Below are 23,096 nucleotides of genomic sequence, written 5' to 3'. Positions count from 1 at the left end.
AAAACACAGGAACTGAAAGAGACCTTATGTTGTTACTGCCCTTTCAGAACATCTGAACACATTACCTGTTTTCCAGTTCTTTACCCTAGAAATTCCTCTGTCTTCTTCCCTTTCTGTGCGGTGGATCTCTGCCACCATCTCTGTAAAATCTTGCAACATGAAGGATTTTCTCTTAATTTGTCAAAAAGATTCCCAAATGAAGTTTACTGTGGTATTGTCTCCTCATGGTACTGTTTTACTTCAATGAGCCCAAAATTCTCAAACTCATTATATCAATCCTAACTGCTTAAGACAAGAACAATTTCTTGGATTAATTTGTAGTCTGGACAGAGTATAATTGGGTTGTGACCTATCTCTCATCTCCTCGACACCAGCTGGAGATAGTCAACCACAGCACTTCTTCCAAGACACTTTCTTCATTCACATGATTCTAAGCTTCTCTCACCCTCACCACAGGGCGTCTCCTCCATAGGGTCTTGCCACAGGGCTTGGGATTTTGACCCCACAGATATCTCAAGGGTTGTCAGCCTTGTTATGATTACTGATACTGTTTTAAGGATAACGACATCCCTAAAAGAAAAAAAAAAGCTTTTCCTAAGAAGTTTTCTAGAAACAGTGAAAGAACCACTGCAGAATTTGCTGAGGTCTTTACCACAGTGATTATTTATCAATGTACAAATAGTAACATAAGCAAGTATTGTTTGTATTTCCACCCAGGTTGGTAAAGTCCAGTATGCACCCTAAATTTGACCAACCAGTCCTATTTTGAAACAACAGTTTCTTGGAACATAACTACACCCATTCATATAGTGACTATGGATGCATTTGTGATACAACTGAAGAGTTGAATAATTGAAATGGGGATGCTAATCGCTACAGTGAAAACATTTCTCATCTGCTACTTTATAAAATGTTTACCAACCCTTGCTCTAAGGTAATTATGTTTGGTTTTGGTTGCTTTGAATCATTGTTAAATATATATACATATATTTGTATATATTTTTATCTACAGAAACTTCTTCTCTTTAATACTGCCATAGTGGAACTACCCTCTAGAGCAGTAGTGGGTCAATTTTTCCTGTTATTGACAGTTGGTGTCAACAGTGAAAGCTGTCCACTTTGATTCTGACCATTGTGAGTTTACAGTGTGTCTGCTGAGTGTTAGTTTTAAAGCGTTCAATTACTTAGACCCCCAAGCCATAGATTATGTTAGGAAAATGTGAACAAAATGCTCCATGGTATTGACTTCACTGATGTCTTTGGGGATTTACTCCAACATTAAGGGAATCAAAAAGAAATTAAGCCAATGGGATTAAATCAAAGTACAAAGCTTCTACATTTGAAAGAAATGATTATTGAAACAAAAATACATCCCGATGAATAGGATAAAATATATTTACACATCATACACCTGAGAAAAGACTAATATGCAACATAAATAAAGTAACAGTTGGGTATTACTTGATTCACATGAGAATATGGCCCACATTAGGAAGGCCAGGAATAACACGTGCTCGTGAGAGTGTAGAGTAAAATAGGAACCCTTATACTCTGTGGGAATGTAAATTTACCCAGCACTTATGGAAAGAAAAATAAAGATTTTTTTCAAACAAAATTTATTAATATATTTAACATGCTATCCAGAAGTTTTATGTCTAAATATCTTTCAAAAGAATGCAAAACACTAATTTTAAAAGATATATGCATGGATGAACCGAGAGCCACGGCACGAGAAGCAGAGCCTCCGCGCCTATTGACTGTGATCCTGAGGTCTCCTAACCCATTTTGGCACCAGAGCGGATGCTTGAGCCATGCATTTTGACTGTGAACTGAGCTACAACTTTGTGCAGCCCGGGGAGGGATTTTTTTCCCTCTCCACCCCATTTTTCTGAGCGAAAATGGTGGCAGCGGCAGCAGCCCATAATTTCTTAAGGACTCAAAGTCTTCACTCTTACCAATGAAGAGAAATTATTAGATGATGCCTATTCGGCAGGCCTGATTGTTGGGGAAAATTTTCAATCAATAATAGTGAGTTCTGTATGGAAATATGAAATGTACTCAATATATATAGGGAATAATGGGAATATCATTAGCTACTTAGATGGGGGGTGGGGTGGGAGGGGGGTGTATTGGGGTTCTTGGTGGTGGAACGGGTGCACTGGTGAAGGGATGGTGGTTTAATCAGTATTTGACTGTGACTTGAACCTGAAAGCTTTGTATTTTTTTCTTGTTTTCACGGTGGTTCAATAAAATATTTCTTTACAAAAAAAAAAGATATATGCACACCAATGTTCACTGCATCACTATTTCAACCAATGTGGAAACAACCCAAGTGCCCAATTGCAGATGAGGTGAGTAGATAAAGAAGATACAGTATGTATAACAATGAAATACCACTCAGTTATAAAAAAGATGAAATATTACCTATTATAACAGCATGAATAGAACTGCAGGGAGTGTCACACTAAATAAAATTAATCAGAACGAAATACAAACACATCTCATTTATACACGGTATTAAAAATCAAAACAAGGGAGCAAAGCTTAACAAAAGCAAACTTTTGGACACTAATCATAAAAATGAGTTTACCAGGTGAGATTGAGGTGAGGATTAAGAATTGTAAAGGGATCCAATGAAAGTGGATAGTGGAGGGATAGTGGTATTTTGGTGGTGGTAGTGGTGTAATGACATATATTTTAAAATTGTATCTCTAAAACATATACATGTCATTAGCCAATGTTACCTCAATAAAATAAAATAAAGTGTTCAGTTAGTAGCCACACTATCGTGATTAATAAGTTTATAAACCAATTATTGTGTTAAAACTGTGTAAAGAATGAAAGGTGCATACAGTAATGATGAGAAGTAGAGATAATTCTTGAACCTAGAAGTGATATAAAAACACATCTTACATGTATACATTGAATAAACGATTAGAAAGACAGATTTTGAGAAAAAATGAATGAGAAACTTGTAAAAGTGTTTTTTCTCCATAACTGACATAACAATCACTAGATCACTGTCATCCCGTTGTTCGTCAATTTACTTGAGCAGGTGCCCCAGCCCTGAGATTTTAGCGACCTCTCCTTACTCAACTTTCCCAATGACTGGAGGCTCTTTCAGGGTCAGGGTAATGAGACCTATCATTACTGTTTTTGGCATATTGAATACATTATGGGTAGCCCTGCCTGTGCAGGCAGGATACTGGATACTTTCAGTAGCTTGCTGGGCTCTCTGTCATATATATATATATATATATATATATATATATACATATATACATATATATATATTTCCACTGTGTCATTATATATATAATGACACAGTGGAAAAATACAGATGAGGCTAATGGAGCAAACTCAGAGCCTGTTCTTGTTTATTAGGAGGAATTTATCCAGGAAGTCATTGCCAGAGATTTTGAGTTTGCAAGCCAACCACATACAGAGAAAATAATGTTTTTTGAAACTTTCAATGAAAGATTTATTTCCATTGGTTCAAGACCTTACTGTTTGCACAGTAGTGAATGGAGGAGAGCATAAGTACCAGAAAAACAAGTCCCTACATTTGCAGAGATCAATATAGAGGGATGTTTCCCACCTTGGAAACTTGGAAGGTAGATAAAATTGGTCTTTCGGTGGAGTGTGTGGGAAAATGACTTACGTGCTATACAAGCTCAAGAAGGAAATAAAAATACCTACTTTCAAATGACATAGGACTAACTCACTCTTATTTGGTAAAATATATTCTGTGAACTAAGAAAAATTTAGAAACCGGATCTTCCATATTTTCCCCCCTGAATTTCAAGTTCTGTAGTTGAAAGGAACAAGGACACAGACAAGCAGCAGAGCACCACATCCAAATGTGTGATGTATCACATTTTAGCTGGTGAATTCCACCAACAGTGACTTACTGAAAACCCTGGGAAAAATTTTTAATGCCATTTTTATGTATTGTGTTTGCCATTTCATCTATGCTAAAAACTTTTATCAACAGCTTTATAAAATGAATTTTTTCCCACACGTTGGAGCTATGTACCCTCCCATTCCTATACAAAAAAATGCCATGGTTGTCAACAAATTTCATTGCTTTCTGGTGAAAAATAATGCTCATTGTTGTTTTGATTTGCATTTCCCTGATGATCAGTGAGATAGAGCATTTATTTTATATGCCTTTGGTCATTTATTTCTTCTTTGAGGAAATTTCTGTTCATTTCTCTTCCCCAGTTTTTAATGGGGTTGGCGATTTTTCTTGTAGAGCCCTACCAGTGGCTTATATATCTACGAGTGCCTTTTTCTTTTAGTGTTCATAAAGATAGCTTGCTGGTTTTTATTAATGAGTTTATCATTTATTATCACAAAAAATACATCTGTTTACACGGAGATTATACACAGGTTTCCTATGGAGGAAAATGTGTTCTACTATCTAAAATCTTAAAAGTTATGACTATGAATAACAAAAATAATTGAAAAAGTCTTAGTAGGAAAGTTACATAATGCAAGAAGTGTTCTAGGAATATGTTAATCTAGTTGTGTGTCAGAGATCAGCTAATTACATAATGCAAGAGGTGTTTTAGGAATATGTTAATCTAGTTGTGTGTCAGAGACCAGCTAAAAGATACTGTGAACAGTGTCCTGTAAAAATAACCATTATAATACAAAAGAAAATAAAATTAAGACCAATTCTATCTGTTGGAGATCTAAGAGGCACAAAAAAAATGGTTGAAAAATTAGGTTTACATTCTAATTGGCATATTGAAAGAGTTTGCCACCTTCAAGCTTTATGCTTTTTTCTATTTGTGTTCAAATAAAATATATAAAATAAAGAAAAAGTTATATCATAAAAACTGTTCAGGTAAATTCCTGATAAACGGGAAATCATGTAGCAATTGCTATCCCACTTTATATAAAATGCCTGATTGGTTTGAGGACATTGATAAAATATGTGAAATTTTAAAACTGAAAATATCTCATGGCTCCACTTTTCTTAGCTTTAGATATTTTTAATTTTTAAAATGATTTTTGAAGATAAAAGTGTTCATTGTCAAAAATTGTAAAATGATATGATATGCCAAAAAGAGTAATAGTAACAAGAATAACAATCTGTTACGTTATTACTTTTGGTTGGAATCTATATTGTAGCTCTGGAAAATTGGCAATGTATTGAGGCATCTACCCCATTTCTATAATACTAGATCTTTTACTGTCTCTTTCTTCCAAAAAAATTTTACGCTATCAGTTTTGGCCTATGGAAGATAATATTTCCAATGACAAATTTTTAGGCATATACGTTAGATAAAGTCATTGTAATAACAATATTAATGTTCTAGTAGAATACTGCTTACTTAAAAATACAGTAGCTGTCAAATATTAAAAAAAAAAAAAAGAATAACTCATTCTTCATGTTCCTGGATTGAGCAGAAGCTGTTGGGACAAATGAAGACGTTACTGGTGCCCGCTCAAGTAATCAATGAACAACGGGATGATAGTGATAATGATAGTAATATATATGTATACATATATATATAACAAAATGAAGACATTGTATTTCTAAAGCCTAGATAGAAATTGGTGGAAACTGTTGTATTATTTTTAGTACGTCCCTGCTAGTATTACCTATATATTTAAATATATATCAACAAGTAAACACGGTTTCAAATAAAAGTAGGATTATACTCTAAAATTCAACTAACTGTTTCAGAAATTGATTCATTAGATTTTTTAAGGAATTATTTGGAAACCAAGCCAGGGAATAATTTTCATAATTATCAATGAACTGCAATCTAACATGTCATTTCAAGCATATCTCAATTTAACACAAATAATTGTGCATGATTTCCAAAGAAAGAATTTACTTTCATCCAGTTATTGGTTTCTAAGTTAAATGTCTGCAAACACAAATCCCTTTTCTAATTCAACACTGTCATAGTCCCTATATTATATGATGCTCCAATGAACTCAACATGAATTGAAGTCTATTGAAGCATCACACCATACTATAACTGAAATGAACCTCAACATATAACTATTTCAGTCCCCCCATACCACTGGCAGGCCAGTTTTCCCTGTTGATAGCATCAGTCAAGCATCTGTCTCAAGTTGCTATTTTCTCCCTGATGACAGCTCAGCAACAGTCGCTCAAACTTTGCTTCTTTCTATTTTTTTTTTATACTTTTACCACTCTCAAGGTCTCTCTTCACACGTTTGTACATGTTTGTACAAGCCTCACACATCAAGGTACTGGCAGAGGAACCCAGGTGTGTGGGACCCACCCGGGGCTGAGACCTCCAAGGCTGCTCAGATAGGGACTGGACCTCTTCCGCCCAGATTTCCCATTTTCCAGTAGCTAGATGGTCACACCCAGAAACTGCCCGTGGTGCCATGTAATCCAACAACCGCCAATATCCAGAGACTTAAAATCAAGCTCTCAGACATCTTATGGTCTAGTTCTCCCTCTGGGAGAACTCCCCATGGTCTATTCATATGCCAAAACCAGTAACAATGCTGGGTCTCATTCCCCTGACCCTGAATGAGCCTCCAATGTGGCATCATTGGGAAGGATGAGTAAAGAGAGGATTCTAAAATCTCAGGGCTAGGACAAATGGAGACATTACTGAGATGGCTTGAGAAATTCAACGATCAAGGGGATGATGATGATGATGATCAACTCCTACCACATAAGGACACTGAACTTCTAGTGATTCAGAGATCAGACCTAAGCGCATAATTTGTTACTGGCAGATCTAGGCCTTGACTCTTTGCTCCTGCATTTCCCCCTGGCATGTGTTCAAGGGTTCTTGCTACCACCCTGGCAGCACAAATCCAGGAAGTCTTCTTCAATATACATTCATTTTTGACACTAATTTTGTGATACCAGACCCGAGAGTACTTTGTGCCGATTATATTCTCAAAACTTCCCAAACCTATTTTGCATTACTTAAAATTGCATATTATCTCTGCAAATGAAAGCCAGACTAAACTAAACAACATAATTTTTTTTCAATGATCAGGTTGGCAACTAACAAGAAGTTGAACAATATTATGCTTCCAAGGGTAATAGGTATTCTCATATATTGATAACTGGCGGCAACAGTGATAAGAGCTCCATGAAGAGTATTTTGGCAATACTTTTAATAGTTACAAGTATATTAACTCTTTGACCCTGGAGTATTACTTCTGGGAAAGCATTTTACTGATACGTACACCCACATCAAAATGATTTATGTCCAAGGTTATTCACTGTTGCTTTGTTTATAAAGGCAAAAATTGAAACAGCTCACATGACCCTCAACAGTGTGTATAAACTATAGTACATATATGCAATGGACATATGCAACAAAATAACAAAAAATCATGAGATACAGTGACAAGGAAATATCTCCAGGAAATTTTGCTCAGTATAAATCTCGAGATGTTAAAGATGGCAACTGATAAGCCTCATTACTAAAAGAAATAAGTAGAATGTTATTTTCCTATTTCCTGGTGCCCTCTTTATCTTTCACGAGTGATATATAGTTTTCAAGACTATGTCTTTCAGACCTTTTGTTAAGTTGGCTCCAGTATACTTGATGGTTTTGAAAACTATTTTTAAAAGTGTAGCCTTTTAAGTAAATCTTTCTTTTCTTATTCATTGTTTGCATATCGTATATAACGGAATTTGTGTATTGATTTTATAGCCTGCTATTTTGCTGATTTAATTTTATTACAATTGTTTTTGTTCATTTTTTGAGCCATACCTGGCTGTGCTTAGAGCTTAATTCTGGCTTCGAATTCAGGGATCAGTTCTGGAGGAGCTTTGGGGTACATATAGGCTGCTGAATATAAAATCCAGATCAGCTAGATGCAAGGCAAGTACTCACAGTATATCTTTCGAGTCCTAAATGTAATGGTCTATTGTTTCTAGGAGTGTTTTTTTTTTTTTTGGCTTTTTAGGTCACACCCAGTGATGCACAGGGGTTACTCCTGGAGGTGCTCAGGGGACCATATGGGATGCTGGGAATCGAACCCTGGTCAGCTGTGTGCAAGGAAAATGCTTTATCCACTGTGCTATTGCTCCAGCCCCAGGAGTTTTTTTTTTTTTTTGTAATGGACTTTCTGGGGTCTTCTATGTAGATTATTGTGTTATCTAAAAATAGTGATAATTTGGCTTTCCAAATTGCAATTTAAATTTCTTTTATTTTTTCTTGCCTAATTGCTATAGCTAATATTATTAATCATATACTAAATAATAGTGGAGACAGTGGATATTCTTGCCTTATCTCAAGGAAAACACTTTCAGTTTTTCATTGTTGAGAATGATAACTGATGTGGAATTTTGTAGATGGCTATTACTATCTTGAGGAAGTTTCCGTCTATCTATATTTTATTAAGTGTTTTTATCATTAATAGATGTTGTATTTTGTCAAAATATTTTTCTGTATCAATTGACTTGATCATATAATCATGGAGTTGTATTGAAAGTCTCAATGTTGTCAAAATGAACATCTGCCTGAGAGTATTATGCAGATTAAGTGCAATCCCAACACATTTTACTTTTATTGTTTTAATTAATCAAATATCAGATACAAGAGCCCCAAATAATTTTCATTTAATAATTTTATAGGAACAATAAAGCATTTTCGTGGATACATTTTCCTATTACAAAAAATAGATAAATAAAACTATTAAATAAATACACAGATAAATTCATACAAAGAACATTTAGTAAATGTTTTCTAGTACTAATAATGAAGGATATTCTGAGTAATGTTACCTTTGTTAACTATTCTCATTTTACTGGAAGAAAAGCCAGAACTTTTCTGAAGAGCAATATGTCATGAATATCTCCCTTCACCAAATATCTATGTCATGTCTCAAAATTTGATATACTTTAATAAAATTTTAAAAAATAGAATAAGAAAGCATGGCCTAATTAAGTTGAGGTGAAGAGAATTTTCAGATATAAGGATACTTATTTGAACGTAAGTATCCTTATATGCGTCAGAGTAAAGTGGCAATTTGATTAGAATATATGATACAATTGAATAAAAGAGGATAAAATAATTTATTAACTTGAGAGGGCAGTTTTCAGGTCATCCATTTTGATATTTTGCCTCTAATAAATAGACATTTCTAGTAGGAATATGACCCCCTCTTCAAAATCTGATTTCTATGATAAAGTTTATGTAGAAAACCACAATGATCTTATATATGGAAACAAATTTTGAAATAATTCTATCTATAATCAGTTGCATATATCATTGTTAAGCATATTGTTATTTATTTTTAAATAAAATTAGCACTGGTTATCTGACTTTAAGGAGATCACAAACATTTTTGAGCCCTGGTTCCCTTTTTGTTAGTAGGGATGAAAACACTTTCTTCATAGGTTTGTTTTAGGAAGTAAATGAGGTCATACATTTGAAATGTGCTCAAAACATTTTTGGTATGTGGTAACTGTCCATAATGCTATGGCTATTATTTTATCCTATATGAATGTCATTCATCTATAAGATATAATTACTCCTTTTAAACAATTATTTCACATAAATAATGATATTACAACATTATTATTAAAATAAAATAGAAGGATACATATGAATACTAATTGTCAAATTAAAATTTGAAACTCAATGAGTGCCATGTTAAAATAACCTGTAAGATAATAGAAAAAGCATATAAGCATATTAATAGTAAAGTTATTTAAAAGGTTAAACTAGTGGTAATTGCTATCTTCTCTATTTCCTAAGTATTTCACATATTTTGGAACACTATAATGAGAACATAATGATAAACTTGGAGGGTTCAAAAATTGTCAAAACAATAAGCTACTTTGATTCAGGTTATAATTGAATGCCTATTACCACTTCACTCCCACATGCAAATTTTCCTCTACCCTTCCATAAATGAAAAAAAATTTAGATTAGTTGGATAAGATATTCTAGAAGGAGAAACTAGCTAGATCAAAAATAGAAGATAAAAAAAAAAGAAAACGTGCTGGTTGCTTTTCTAATCATTATCTTTAGTAACAGACCCCCAAACATTGTAATAGTGGCAACATGTTCTGCTAGAAATTCCTTCTTAGATTCCTGTTCACTAGGGCAGGGCAAGTGACCATTCTGTAAATAAAATTAAATCCAAGATCTACAGAAGAGACTGAGTTGTCTTGTTCAACACTTTCCTCCTTCTTCCTTTGGGAATGCAGACTGGTGGCTTGGTTGTTCAGTCACTTCGTGATTGTGCTTATGAATGTTGGAGGCTAACCATAGTAGAACAATTATACAAGGCTCAGTCCCTTCTAGGTTCATCTTTTAGCTGCACCTTCCTAGGTCAGTCTTGTTAGGTGAGAAAATCAAGTCCCTATACAGTAAGGCTCGCATGATAATGTTTTGCATTTTTGCGGCCAAACAACCCAAATTGATAGACACACGTTTGTGGTAATGCCTAAAGCTTATCAGAGGAAAGAGATCCTTTATTCAAACTATAACTTTTATGGGAAAAAATTTCCGTAAGAGACTTGAACAAACAACACGAACTCCAGTCACTCATTCAGTCATTATCTGTGTTTAGCTATATGGACTCCTTTGTAATGGCATCCAGGAGCTTTATATTTGTGGATTCATATTAAGCATACATTACATATTAATATATTTGTATGATACATTTATATAAGATATTAAATATTAACAAATATTTATTAAATATATTTTAATGTGGAAAAGTATTCCCTAAAAGGACTCCTATATGGCATATATATTCTTTGGAGTCTGTCTAAACACAACCCTTAGATAGTGTTTGTAAATGTTAATCAACAGTGAATTGATCCCTCTTAGTAGATGTTTTCCACAACAGAAGTTATCATCAAAATAGGTGATTTCTATCACTGTGAAAATGCACTGTAGAGGAATAATATGTAGAGAAGCTACCTACTTTCACTGCAAATTCAGACTGTCCTAAAAATCCCCATCCATATCTACAGAAGAATTGATGCGGACCAAAGAAAAGTCAATCAAGAGAAGTCATTCCTGAACATAAGTAACTTTTTTTTTGACAGTGCATATTATACTATTTTTTCTTTTATTTTTTTATTAATGAATCACCATGAGGTACAGTTACAAACTTGTGAACTTTCATGTTTGCATTTGGTTGACATCCCTCCACCAGTGCCCATTCTCCCCCATCAATGTTTCCAGTATCCCTCCCACCACCCCCACCCCAACCCACACCATCCCACCCTGCCTCTGCGGCAGGGAATTCCCTTTTGTTCTCTCTCCTGTTGGGTGTTGTAGTTTGCAACAGAGGTATTGAATGGCCATCATGTTCAGTCTATAGTCTACTTTTGGTATGCAGCTTTCAACCTGAGTGGGTTCTCCCAAAATTCTCTACTTGGTGTTCCCTTCTCTATCTCTGCCGCCTTTTTCCCCAGCATGTGAGGCCAATTTCCAAGCTGTGGGCAGATCTCCTGGTTCTTATCTCTATTACTCCTGGGTGTTAGTGTCCCATTCTGCTACTTTATATTCTACATATGAGTGCGATCTTTCTATGTCTGTCTCTTTCTTTCTGACTCATTTCACTCAACATGATACTTTCCATATTGATCCTCTTATATGCAAATTTCATGATTTCATCTTTTTAATGAGATACCATCTCACACCACAGAGACTGGCCCACATCCAAAAAAACAAAAGCAACTGGTGTTGGCGAGGATGTGGGGAAAAAGGGACTTTTCTTCGCTGCTGGTGGGAATGCCGACTGGTTCAGCTCTTTTGGAAAACAATATAACGATTCTCAAAAAATTAGAAACTGAGCTCCCATTTGACCCAGCAATACCACTCCTGGGAATATGTCTCGGAGAGGCAAAAAGGTACAGTAAAAATGACATCTGCACTATATGTTCATTGCAGCACTGTTTACAATAGCCAAAATCTGGAAAAAAACGGAGTGCCCAAAAGCAGATGACTGGTTAAAGAAACTTTGGTACATCTACACAATGGATTACTATGCAGCTGTTAGAACATAAGTAACTTTGATCTGTCTTTCCCAGAGTGACTGTCGCATGTTAGCAGTTAGTTTCTGTAAAGTGTAAGGCTGGTAACTGCACATCCTGTTGAGACAGTCAGGTCTTGCAATCAGGAGTATTTGACTGCTCTGACCCTATTTCTTCACAAGAAACCCTGATTTTCTGCTTGTTATAGTGAATTGAAATTTAAGCAGTTTTGCATAAGATATGAATAATTTTCAACTAAACAGTGAAAACTGGCCTTCTAACACAGGTCTCATCTATAAATCCCCTCTTTAAGCAAAGTAGGAAGAGACGCAGCCCAAGGTGATACACAGGGCAGCAACATTAAAGCATCAGAACTCGCACTAAGAAAACTCAGATGAGGAGGACCAGGCCCCTTCTCTCACAGGTGTGCACTCTCTGAGTTGGACCCAGACACATTAACTTAGTGAGAGAGAACAAAATGAGAGTCACAAGCAAAATTATTTACTTTGAAACAAATAAGCATGGACAGCTAATTCAACAAAGTATCATCTGATGTGGCAACGTGGGAACCTCATAGGATATACCAAGCAAGGTCTTGCAGATAACATATGGCACAATCAAGCTGAGTCATTTAAAGAGGCTTTAATAAGGGTACTCTTTGCAAAGATGTAAAAGAAAGAAGGACTGCAAAAACATGCTGCAACATGTAATAGCAGAAAGCCTTCAATCTGTGTATATCTTAAGGGACGAGGGAGAAAATGCATGTTGAGAATATAAATGAACTTCCTGATAGGAGCTAAGTGCTCTTGGGGTAAAAGTTACTCAATTTGAGACAATCTGGCATCTCTAGATGGAAAATAAATACTTTTTATCCTATTTTTTATTTCCTGTTAGCATTTCCCTTTACCTAAACTCAACTGAAATCCACCATCTCCAGGACAAAATTTGGTGAAGTCTATATAGTTAAGCTACCTGGGGTACAAGGCATTATTGTGATCAGAGCTAGATATCTTGAAGAACAGACAGATTGTCTTCAAGAAAATTTAAGTGTTAATTAAAAAGGGATATTTAGTGACTCTTAATCACTTACAGAGATTTTGGCAGGGGTACAAGACCTCAGAGTGATGTTAGAGCACCCGGAACTTAGCAACATCAGGAATTTTATGTATTGGAATGGATGGAACAAAAAGACAAGAATAGTGTTATTGGTATTTAATGAGAATTGAAATCTTTGAGGATGGAGAGGAGGTGCTGTTAATTTAGGAAAGTTCAGTTCTTGCCACAGATGTGGCATGAGACAATAGTGAGTAAGGATAGAATAACACTGTTGTCTCTTCTTTTCTTCAGCATATTATCAGTGGCACTACTGAATCCACCCACCCAGGAACCAACCTGGAGGGAACCACAGTGTGGAAGTCCCACATGAGTTCACTTCTAAAGGCACAGAACAATTCCAGAAAGGGAAAACAATGCATGTGGGGGATAGTAAACAGCACAGCAACCTAGCAATATAAATGAATCTCTCTAATATATTACAATTCCTTCTTTTCTTTGTGAATTATTCATTCATTTATTGTCAACAAACATTCACCAAGTGGCAGATTTTATGACTGTCATTCTGCCATTCATCTGATCTACAGAGATAAAATGTGGAAAAGATAAAAGGGTCTTAGATTTGGAGAGCTTATTATAAGGTGATAGAAAGAAAATAAACAAGTACGAAAATAGTACAGGATAGAGCTTTTGATTATGGTAAGTGCTGAGGTCAATAAAACAAGTCAAAGAGACATAAAATAATATGAGCCAAAATTTGAATGGGACATAAAGACATCTTTGGGAAGGGTCATTTGACCGGAAACTAGGTGAATGGAAAAGAGCTGTTCATGGGAAGAACTAAGAGGAAAAACCATTGTAGGTGGAGTGAGGAACAGGGCCAAAAGTTGAGAGAGCAGAATAAGTTTCATATGCACAATAATCTTAATAAATAACACATTTTTGGAGAATAGATTAATATATTAAAATTAATAGATTACTAGTTTAAAAATTAAGACTGGTGACTATATCAATAAAGTGTTAATATTATAGATATATAATACTAGATTCAGCAGTTAAAAAATGTGGATAAAAATGAGCAGATATTTCTTCAAGGAAGACATATAGTAGGCCTACAATTACATGATAATATCACTAGTTAAGAGGAAAGTGGAAATAAAAACAAAATTACCTAACACCTTTATGAAGATGACATATGAAGATTTCTAAAATATAAAAATAACAGACAAATAAATCTACTGCATATTTTAGCTATTCTATTTTGGCATATTTATCAAAAGAGCACAGAAACATAAATTAAATATAGAGCCACCTATATACATTGCAACACTATTTATAAAAGCCAATATTTGGAAATAACCTGTCCAATGATAATTGAGTGGGTAAAGAAGATGTGGTATATAGAATACTACTTAGCCAATATAATAGATGAAATATCACCTTTTGCAACATGGATGGGACTGGAAAAATTCATGATAAGCAAAAGTTCAAAGGATAAAAATAATTACTGGAATATTTTTAGATCAAAATAATAATATATAAATAAACAAAGTAGAGGACTGACAATAGCTAATAAAGTCACACCCTGGGTGGGAGTTATTGTCTGAAAAGTTCCACTGAACTATGGTGGAAGGAATTTAGCACTCAGGTGATGAATATGGTACGATTTTTATCATTTTCCTAAAACATATAACTACTTTCACTCTATAATCAAATATTACTTATATAGAAATAATAAAATAAATTAAAGCTGGTGAAGTAAATAGAGACCAGAGCAAGATTTTTTATAGGCCATGGTAATTAAAAGCAACCATGTTCTGATTTATATTCTAAATGCTCAATCTGATCTCTGCATGGAGATCAGAACCAGGGAAGGCTAGATAGAAAATTTGAAAGGCTTGCTATAGGAAAGCAATAAGAATGTAACCAAGGAACAAGTTATACAGACTGCAGTAATCCAAAGAAGTTATAGGAGTGGCAAGTTATAGGAGACTGGGATTGTCCATGTGAAGTCTGTATTGTATTTAAATACTTTCTGAGGGACTGATCTCAAGACTTACTGGCAGACCGGGGATTGCTGCTATAACAAAAGAAGAGTACTAGACTTACCTCTAAGCTTTTGGCTTCATCGAGTGAGTGCTTGATTCTGCTACTTCCTGAGCTTAGAGAGGGATCAAGAGTTCCCACTAGAAACTTGTACACAGACTCATAAATACATACTCTTAACTTTCTTTGGTATCACATTTCACCAGTTAAAGCTCTTTTCTTTAACCCTTACTTATTCAATGTCCTTAAAATATTTTATTTTATATCCACAATTTCAATTTTCTTTGTTTTTCATCACTTTTTAATCTTTCCATTAATAACAATTGATCAAAATATGTTTTTTTCTAACATCTTTTTTTACCACTAATGCAGATTCAGATATACTATCTATCTTCAGGGCTGCTTTCTTTTTGATACCTAAACTTTTATAACATTCTTGTATACCTGAACATGTTCTTCAGCAAAATATTGAAAAAAAGTTGTGCTTACTGGCATCCTTATCTTATTTCAAAAATTCTAAAGAAAGACATTATCATTTATTAACATTTATTGTGAGAAATGTTTCCTGTTGGTTGATATCTTTATAGTATTAATAAATTTTACATTTGTCATTTTAATCATAAGTAGTTGCTGTATTTAAACATTTTAATATATTGAAATAATTTCTATCATAATCTATCAAATAACTTTTATCCTTCAATTTATTTTTGCTAAAAATGAAATGAGATAGCTCAAAGGACTGACCATGAGAGCGCAGGTATGATCCTGGAACCGGATGCTCTCCTTAACACTGTAAGGACTGAATCCCTAGTGAGGAGCCAAAAGTAATCCCCAAGCACCACAGGGTGTGGCCCAACCACCACACCCAGTTGGGATCATTCATTTTCTACTATTTATAATAGAGATCTATTATAAATGAGATCTTAACTATGATATCCTTTTTCAGGATGTTTCAATCTCTGTTTATGTCAGGGACTTACAGTTTTTCCTTTTTGATAGTACGTTAGGTTTTTGTATGCAGGTTAAGTTATCCTATTCAACTGATTTGGGCAATGATCTCCATTTGTAAACTACCCATGAAAGGAGAATGATAATTTTGAGTATCAGATCAAACTCATAATTTTTATTTTATATCCACCTGAGTGAGGACAGTGTATGTGTTGTGGGCATGTGCTCGCACATGTTTAAAGGTCTTGCTGATGCAAATTCCACAATGTTTTTTTTTTTATTAGTGACTCATCTGAGGTACCATTACAGGCTTACAAACTTTCATGTTTCATCATACAATGATTGAGTACCCATCCCTCCACCAGTGCCCATTTTCCACCACCAATGATCCCCCAGCATCCCTGCCACCACCCTCATCCTGTCTCTCCCACCCTGCTCCACCTCCGTGGTGGGGCATTCCTTTGTGCTCCCTCTCTCCTTTTGGGTGTTGTGGTTTGCAATAGAGGTATTGAGCAGCCATCATGTACCGTCTATAGTCTACTTTTGGTACGCATCTTTCAACCCGAATGCGTTCTCCCAACATCTTTTACTTGGTGTTCCCTTCTCTATCTGAGTGCCTTTCCCTCCAGCATGTGAGGCAAGTTTCCAAGCCATGGTGCAGACTTCCTAGTCCTTTTCTCTATCTACTCTTGGGTGTTAGTCTCCTACTCTGTTACTTTATAATCCACAGATGAGTGCAATCTTTCTATGCCTGTCCCTCTCTTTCTGACTCATTTCACTTAACATGATACTTTCCATGTTGATCCACTTATATACAATTTTCATGACTTCACCTTTTCTAACAGCTGCGTAGTATTCCACAGTGTAGATGTACCAAAGGTTCTTTAACCAGTCATCTGTTCTCGGGCACTTGAGTTTTTCCCAGATTTTGGCTATGGTAAACAGTGCAGCAATGAGCATACAAGTGCAGATGTCATTTTGACTATACTTTTTTTTTTTTTTGCTTTTTGGGTCATACCCGGCAATGCTCAGAGGTTACTCCTAGCTCTGCACTCAGGAATTACCCCTGGCGGTGCTCAAGGGACCATATGGGATGCTGGGAATCGAACCCGGGTCGGCCACATGCAAGGCAAACGCCCTATCCGCTGTGCTATCGCTCCAGCCCCTTGACTATACTTTTTTCCCTCTCCGGGATATAGTTGCAGGCATGGTATTTCTGGGTCAAATAGGAGCTCAATTTCTAATTTTTTGAGAATTGTCCATACTGTTTTTCAAAAGGGCTGAACCAGTCAACATTCCCACTGGCAGTAAAGGAGAGTCCCTTTCCCTCTCACATCCAAGCCAACACCGGTCGCTTTTTTTTTTTTTAAAGTAAAGACATTTTATTTAGGGGCTTTTGAGGATAGGAGGAAGGGATAAGAAAGAGAGAGAGAAGTAAGAGTGACGCATTCAAGAGAGAACTCGAACTTCTTCAAGGGTGGAGGAAGCCCCTACACATAACCGAGCTTTAGACACAAAATGGATGTGGTTCCATAATGAAATTTTCTGAGAACTATTTGATCAGTTTTAGGGCATTTTAAATAGGAATTTGTCTAAAATTTTAAGTTTATTAACATAAAATTTTAGGGTTTTGGGCGGGAGGGGCACACTTAGAAGTCTGCAGGGATTATTCCTGACTGTCCTCAGAAATTATTCCTTGTGGGGCTCAGGGAACCATATGAGATGCTGGGGATGGAACCCATTTTGGCTGCATGCAAGACAAATGCCCTACCCAATGTACTATCATTTCATTATTTAAATCACTGTCACTGTACCATGTCATCCCATTGTTCGTCGATTTACTCAAGCGGGCACCAGTAACGTCTCTATTACACTCAGCCCTGAGATTTTACCAGCCTCTCCTTACTCATCTTTCCCAACAATTGGAGGCTCTTTCAGGGTCAGGAGGATGAGACCTATTCTGACTGTCTTTGGTACATAGAATACGACACCAGTAGCTTGCCAGGCTCTGCTGTGTGGGCAGGATACTCTCAGTAGCTTGCCGGGCTCTCCGAGTGGTATTTATACATCTGTTACTGTATTTGGGATATGAATATGCCACAGGGAGTTTCCCAAGATTTCCTGACCAGGCAATAGACTCTCAGTAGCTTGTCAGGTACTCCAAGAGGGAGAACTAGGATATTAGTTGCCTAGGCTTCTAGGACCTTGGTTTTATAGTCTCTGGATGTTGGCCATTGACGGGATTACATAGCTCTGGGGGCAGTTTCTGGGTGTGACTGCCTACCTACTGGAAAATGGGGGATCTGGGTGAAAGAGGCCCAGTCCCAAACTGAGTAGCCTTGAAGATCTAGGTCCCAGGTCCTGCATAGCTGGGTTCCTCTGCTAGCTCCTTCTTGAGTGAGGCTGGTCCGAATGTGTGGAGAGTGGCCTTGAGCATGGCTGTGGCTGGGTTCCAGAGGTCTTCAACTGTCAAGGCTCTGCTCAGTACTTAAATGTTTTAAAATATTTAAAATAATTTCTTACTAACTTTTTAATGCATTTAATATCTTTCTTTTCTTACCCCAATAGTTATATATATATATATATATGTTGATATTCTACCTTTTCTTCTACTTATCCTCTCTCTCTCCTCCTTCCCTCTCTCTCTCTCTTTCTCTTACTTTCTCCTCTCTCTCTCATTTATTCACACATTCAGTAGTATCATCATGTTGGCAGTCTAAACCTTTTTAAGAATTAAACTTATGCTAATGGTCTCTTAATTATACACTTTTATTTAATTCATTTATGCTTTTACCCTTACTATTTTCTTCTTTTAAAATCTGTATTTTTATCACTTTTATGCAAGTTCTTGTAGTAAATGCTAAATATTAAATTTAAACCCCCATATTTTATATAACCATTTATATTTATAAACAGTCCTCTAAGAACAGTCCCTAAAAATATAATTATATTTTACAAGGCTAATTATTGACCCCAGAGTTAGTTAGGAGTATATTTATTATTTATAAGTGTGAGTCTCTTTCAGTTACATTTTATAAACATCATATAGTTTAATTGCATGTGATTAAAACAGAAAATATGCTTATTATTTTAGTCTTTTGAAGTGTGGTAAATTTATGGCCAAATATATGAGCAATTTTTGAAGATGTTTCACTTGTACTTAAAATGACCCTATATTGATTAGCGGATAAGATGCTCACTAGGTCAATTTTATTCAAATAATTTTGTTTCTTTCAATAGTTGCTGAGAGCTGTGTTAAAATTCTACACTATAGGGACTGAAGTGATAGCACAGCGGGTAGGTCCTTTGCCTTGAATGCGGCTGACCCAGGTTCGATTCCCAGAATCCCATATGGTTCCCCAAGCACTGTCAGGAGTAATTCCTGAGTGCAGAGCCAAGAGTAACCAGGAGTAACCCCTATGCATCACCTGGTGTGACCCAAAAAAGAAAAAAAAATCTGCTCTACAAATGTTGAATTCTTTAATTCTCTTCTTATAAAATTTATTGCTTTAAATAATAATTTGTAGCACTGTCTGTCACTGTCATCCCGTTATTCATTGATTTGCTCGAGTGGGCACCAGTAACATCTCCATTGTGAAACTTGTTACATATCCAATATGCCACGGGTAGCTTGCCAGGCTCTGCCATGCGGGCAGGATACTCTCAGTAGCTTGCCAGGCTCTCTGAGAGGGATGGAGGAATCAAATCCAGGTCGACCACATGCAAGGGAAACACCCTACTCACTGTGCTATCGCTCCAGTCTAAATAATAATTTAAGGCTCTATTATTAGGCAAAGAAAATTATATAATTATTTTATTGTCTGGTAAGTAAAACTTCCTAATAAATATGAAATAATTGAACCTGAGCAATAGTTCAGCAGGTTGGGAACTTGCCTTACATGCATCCAACCTGAGTTCAATACTTCTAGTTTTTCAATCACCTCTAATAGCTTCAATCACTACCATGAGTGATTCCTTATTGCAAAGCCAAGAGTAAGCCACTTCCTCTTTCTCCCTCCCTCCTTCCCTCCCTTCCTCCCTCCCTCCCTCCCTCCCTCCCTCCCTCCCTCCCTCCCTCCCTTTCTTCCTTCCTTCCTTCCTTCCTTCCTTCCTTCCTTCCTTCCTTCCTTCCTTCCTTCCTTCCTTCCTTCCCTCCCTCCTTCCTTCCTTCCTTCCTTCCTTCCTTCCTTCCTTCCTTCCTTCCTTCCTTCCTTATTTCCTTCCTTCTTTCCTCCCTCCCTCCCTTCCCTTCCTTCCTCCCTCCCTTCCTTCCTTTGTTTTTCCTCCTTCCTCCCTTTCTTCCATTCTTCTTTCTTTTCTACTTTTATTTTTGTTGTGGGGCAACACTAGATGTGCTCAATGCTTACTTCTGGCTCGTTCTGTATTCATAGATCACTTCTGACAGGGCTTGAGGACTACATAGAGTTTTGGTGATCAAACTCTGTAGGTCTTATACCTTGTATAAGGATGTGCTCTGACCACTATATTAACTCTCCATCTCCATAGAATTTTATGTAGGTCTTATACAAGGGATGTGCTCTAACCACTATATTAACTCTCCATCCCCATGGAATTTTATTTAGTAAGTGTCTAGATATAGAAAACTTGCACCGTATTTGTCAAAAGATAAGTATAATTTATCTTTGTTTTAAAATACATTTTTCACTAACTTTAGGTTGAATTCATTTAAACATTTTTAATATATCATTTGTTAGTTTTTATAATTACTTTGGTACACTGGTATCATACTGTATATTTGAAGGTAACAAAACTATATTGGATTAAATAATAACCATGAAAAGTTATATCCATCAAGATCCTCAGAATTTAGAAATCTTATTAGAAATATGATTTTATAGACGTAAAAAGTGTAGGATGTCAAGACAAAGTCAATAAGGAAAAAAAGGACAGGGCACAAGAAATATGGAGAGATCATGTGAGGTTAAAAGGAAACCTTGAGTTGATATAGCCATGCAAATTATATGAAGAGTTACCATCAACCACCATAACCTAGAAAAGTGACATAAAATAGTTTTCCCTGATGCTTCTAGAAAGAATCCACTCTGTTACACTCTTGATTTTAGATTTTGGCCTCCAAAACTATGAGATATTAAATGCCTATTGTTTACAGGTACAGTTTATAGTAAGTTGTTTCCATAACTTGTTTTAGCCACCTTAGGAAGCTGGTATGGTATTGGTCAGTATAGTATTACTGCAACAGATACTGAAATAGATAATCTAAAATACTGAAAACATATAGATATATAAACATATATATTATATCATACGTATATATATGATATGCATATATATCAAGGTGAATTAGTTTCAAACTGGGTTGAGTAGAAAGCTAGAACTTTAAGAAGCTTAATAAGAAAATCTTTTATTACTTTAGAGAAAATCAGTAGGAAATATGAAGGTTTAAGAAATTTCTCCTGATCCTGCTCATGGATGCTCTCCACATGCTTGGGCCAAGCTTCCCCATGAGTGAACCTATTCCTGGTTCGCTTGACACTTCATACCACACACCCTATCCATACTCCAAGAGTACCAAACCACATTTGATTAGATTCAAAATAGAAGGTAACCAACCTTAGAGGGAAATTTATTATTTTCGTTCAGCTTTGGGCCAGGGGTTGGTGTTTGGAATGGAAACACCCAAAATATGGTGGTGGGAAGGTGTAATGGTGGTGGGATTGGCATTTGAATATTAAATGTATTTAAATATTGTGAACTAATTTATAAAATAAAAAAATTTAAAAAAAAATTCTGTTTAGTTCTCATAATAGAAATTCCCTCTCTAATGAGGAACATACTATTGAAAGCTAAAATAAAAGTGATCTTTGTTATCAATTGGCAGAAAACCATCTTGAATTGCTTTCTACAGTTGGGTGGGAGACATGTTTTAAAGTGATATATCTAGCCTCGGGGCCAGTGTGCAGGACTGTGCGCTCTTTGTGAACTCGCACCATGGCGTACCGCGGCCAGGCCAGAAGGTGCAGAAGGTGTGGGTGCAGCCCATCAACCTCATCTTCAGATACTTGCAAAATAGATCTCGGATTCAGGTGTGGCTTTATGAGCAAGTGAACATGTGGATAGAGGGCCGCATCATTGGCTTTGATGAATATATGAACCTCGTGTTAGATGATGCAGAAGAGATTCACTCAAAAACAAAGTCAAGAAAACAACTGGGGGTGCTGGAGTGATAGCACAGCGGGTAGGGCATTTGCCTTGCACGCGGCCGACCAGGGTTTGATTCCCAGCATCCCATATGGTCCCCTGAGCACCGCCAGGGGTAATTCCTGAGTGCAGAGCCAGGAATAACCCCTGTGCATCGCAGGATGTGACCCAAAAAGAAAAAAAAAAAAGAAAACAACTGGGTCGGATCATGCTAAAAGGAGATAATATTAGTCTGCTCCAGAGTGTCTCCAACTAGACACCATGGCTGAAGGGAGAAATCATTGAGAAGGCGCTGCAGTTTGTTTTTTAGGTGTTACTTTGGGAAAAGTAATTTTAAAACCTTTGTTCGTATTGTTTGGATCACTGTTATGTTAATATCCGATGACAATAAATGCTGGGGATTGTTTCTTAAAAAAAAGTAATATATCTGGATATTTATCTAAGGTTTTGAGCAAAGTATGGAGACCACAGCCTGGTTCTTGTGTGTAGTAAACGATGACAGAAGAAAATATGTTAAATCAGGATCTGTTTAGCAAAGCACAACAATGATACACTGATTTGAAAACCTCTTAGTCTACCTATATTTCATAAGGTGTTGGGTTATGCTCTGAGCATAAAATACCAAGAAAGAACTGGCAAACTTTTGTTGGTAACATTAAGTTTGTACCTTATAGAATCATCTGATCATCTCAGTTGAGTCTAGGAATAGAGTTGGAATAAGTAGAAAGGGTCTTTGGGAAATTATTATATCTGATTATTTCAGATATTTCAGAAATATTAATGTGGGCATCCTTGAAATATAAATATAAAAGGTTCTTTTATATTGCTGTATGAATAGAAAATCAGTTAGTATGAACTAAGAGAGACAGAGACTAAACAAGATAAGTAAAGATAAAATAAGTCCATT

General features: G+C 36.0%; 1 pseudogene; it reads left to right on the top strand.

Moving 5' to 3' along the window:
• Positions 1 to 21,979: 21,979 nt before the first annotated feature.
• LOC101559403 (small nuclear ribonucleoprotein E-like) lies at positions 21,980 to 22,607 on the top strand (annotated as a pseudogene).
• Positions 22,608 to 23,096: the final 489 nt, after the last annotated feature.

Source organism: Sorex araneus, chromosome 4 (assembly GCF_027595985.1).
Source record: "Sorex araneus isolate mSorAra2 chromosome 4, mSorAra2.pri, whole genome shotgun sequence".
NCBI classification, from domain to species: domain Eukaryota; kingdom Metazoa; phylum Chordata; class Mammalia; order Eulipotyphla; family Soricidae; genus Sorex; species Sorex araneus.
The sequence above is the reverse complement of the archived record's forward strand: the minus strand, read 5'-3'. Positions and strand labels throughout refer to the sequence as shown.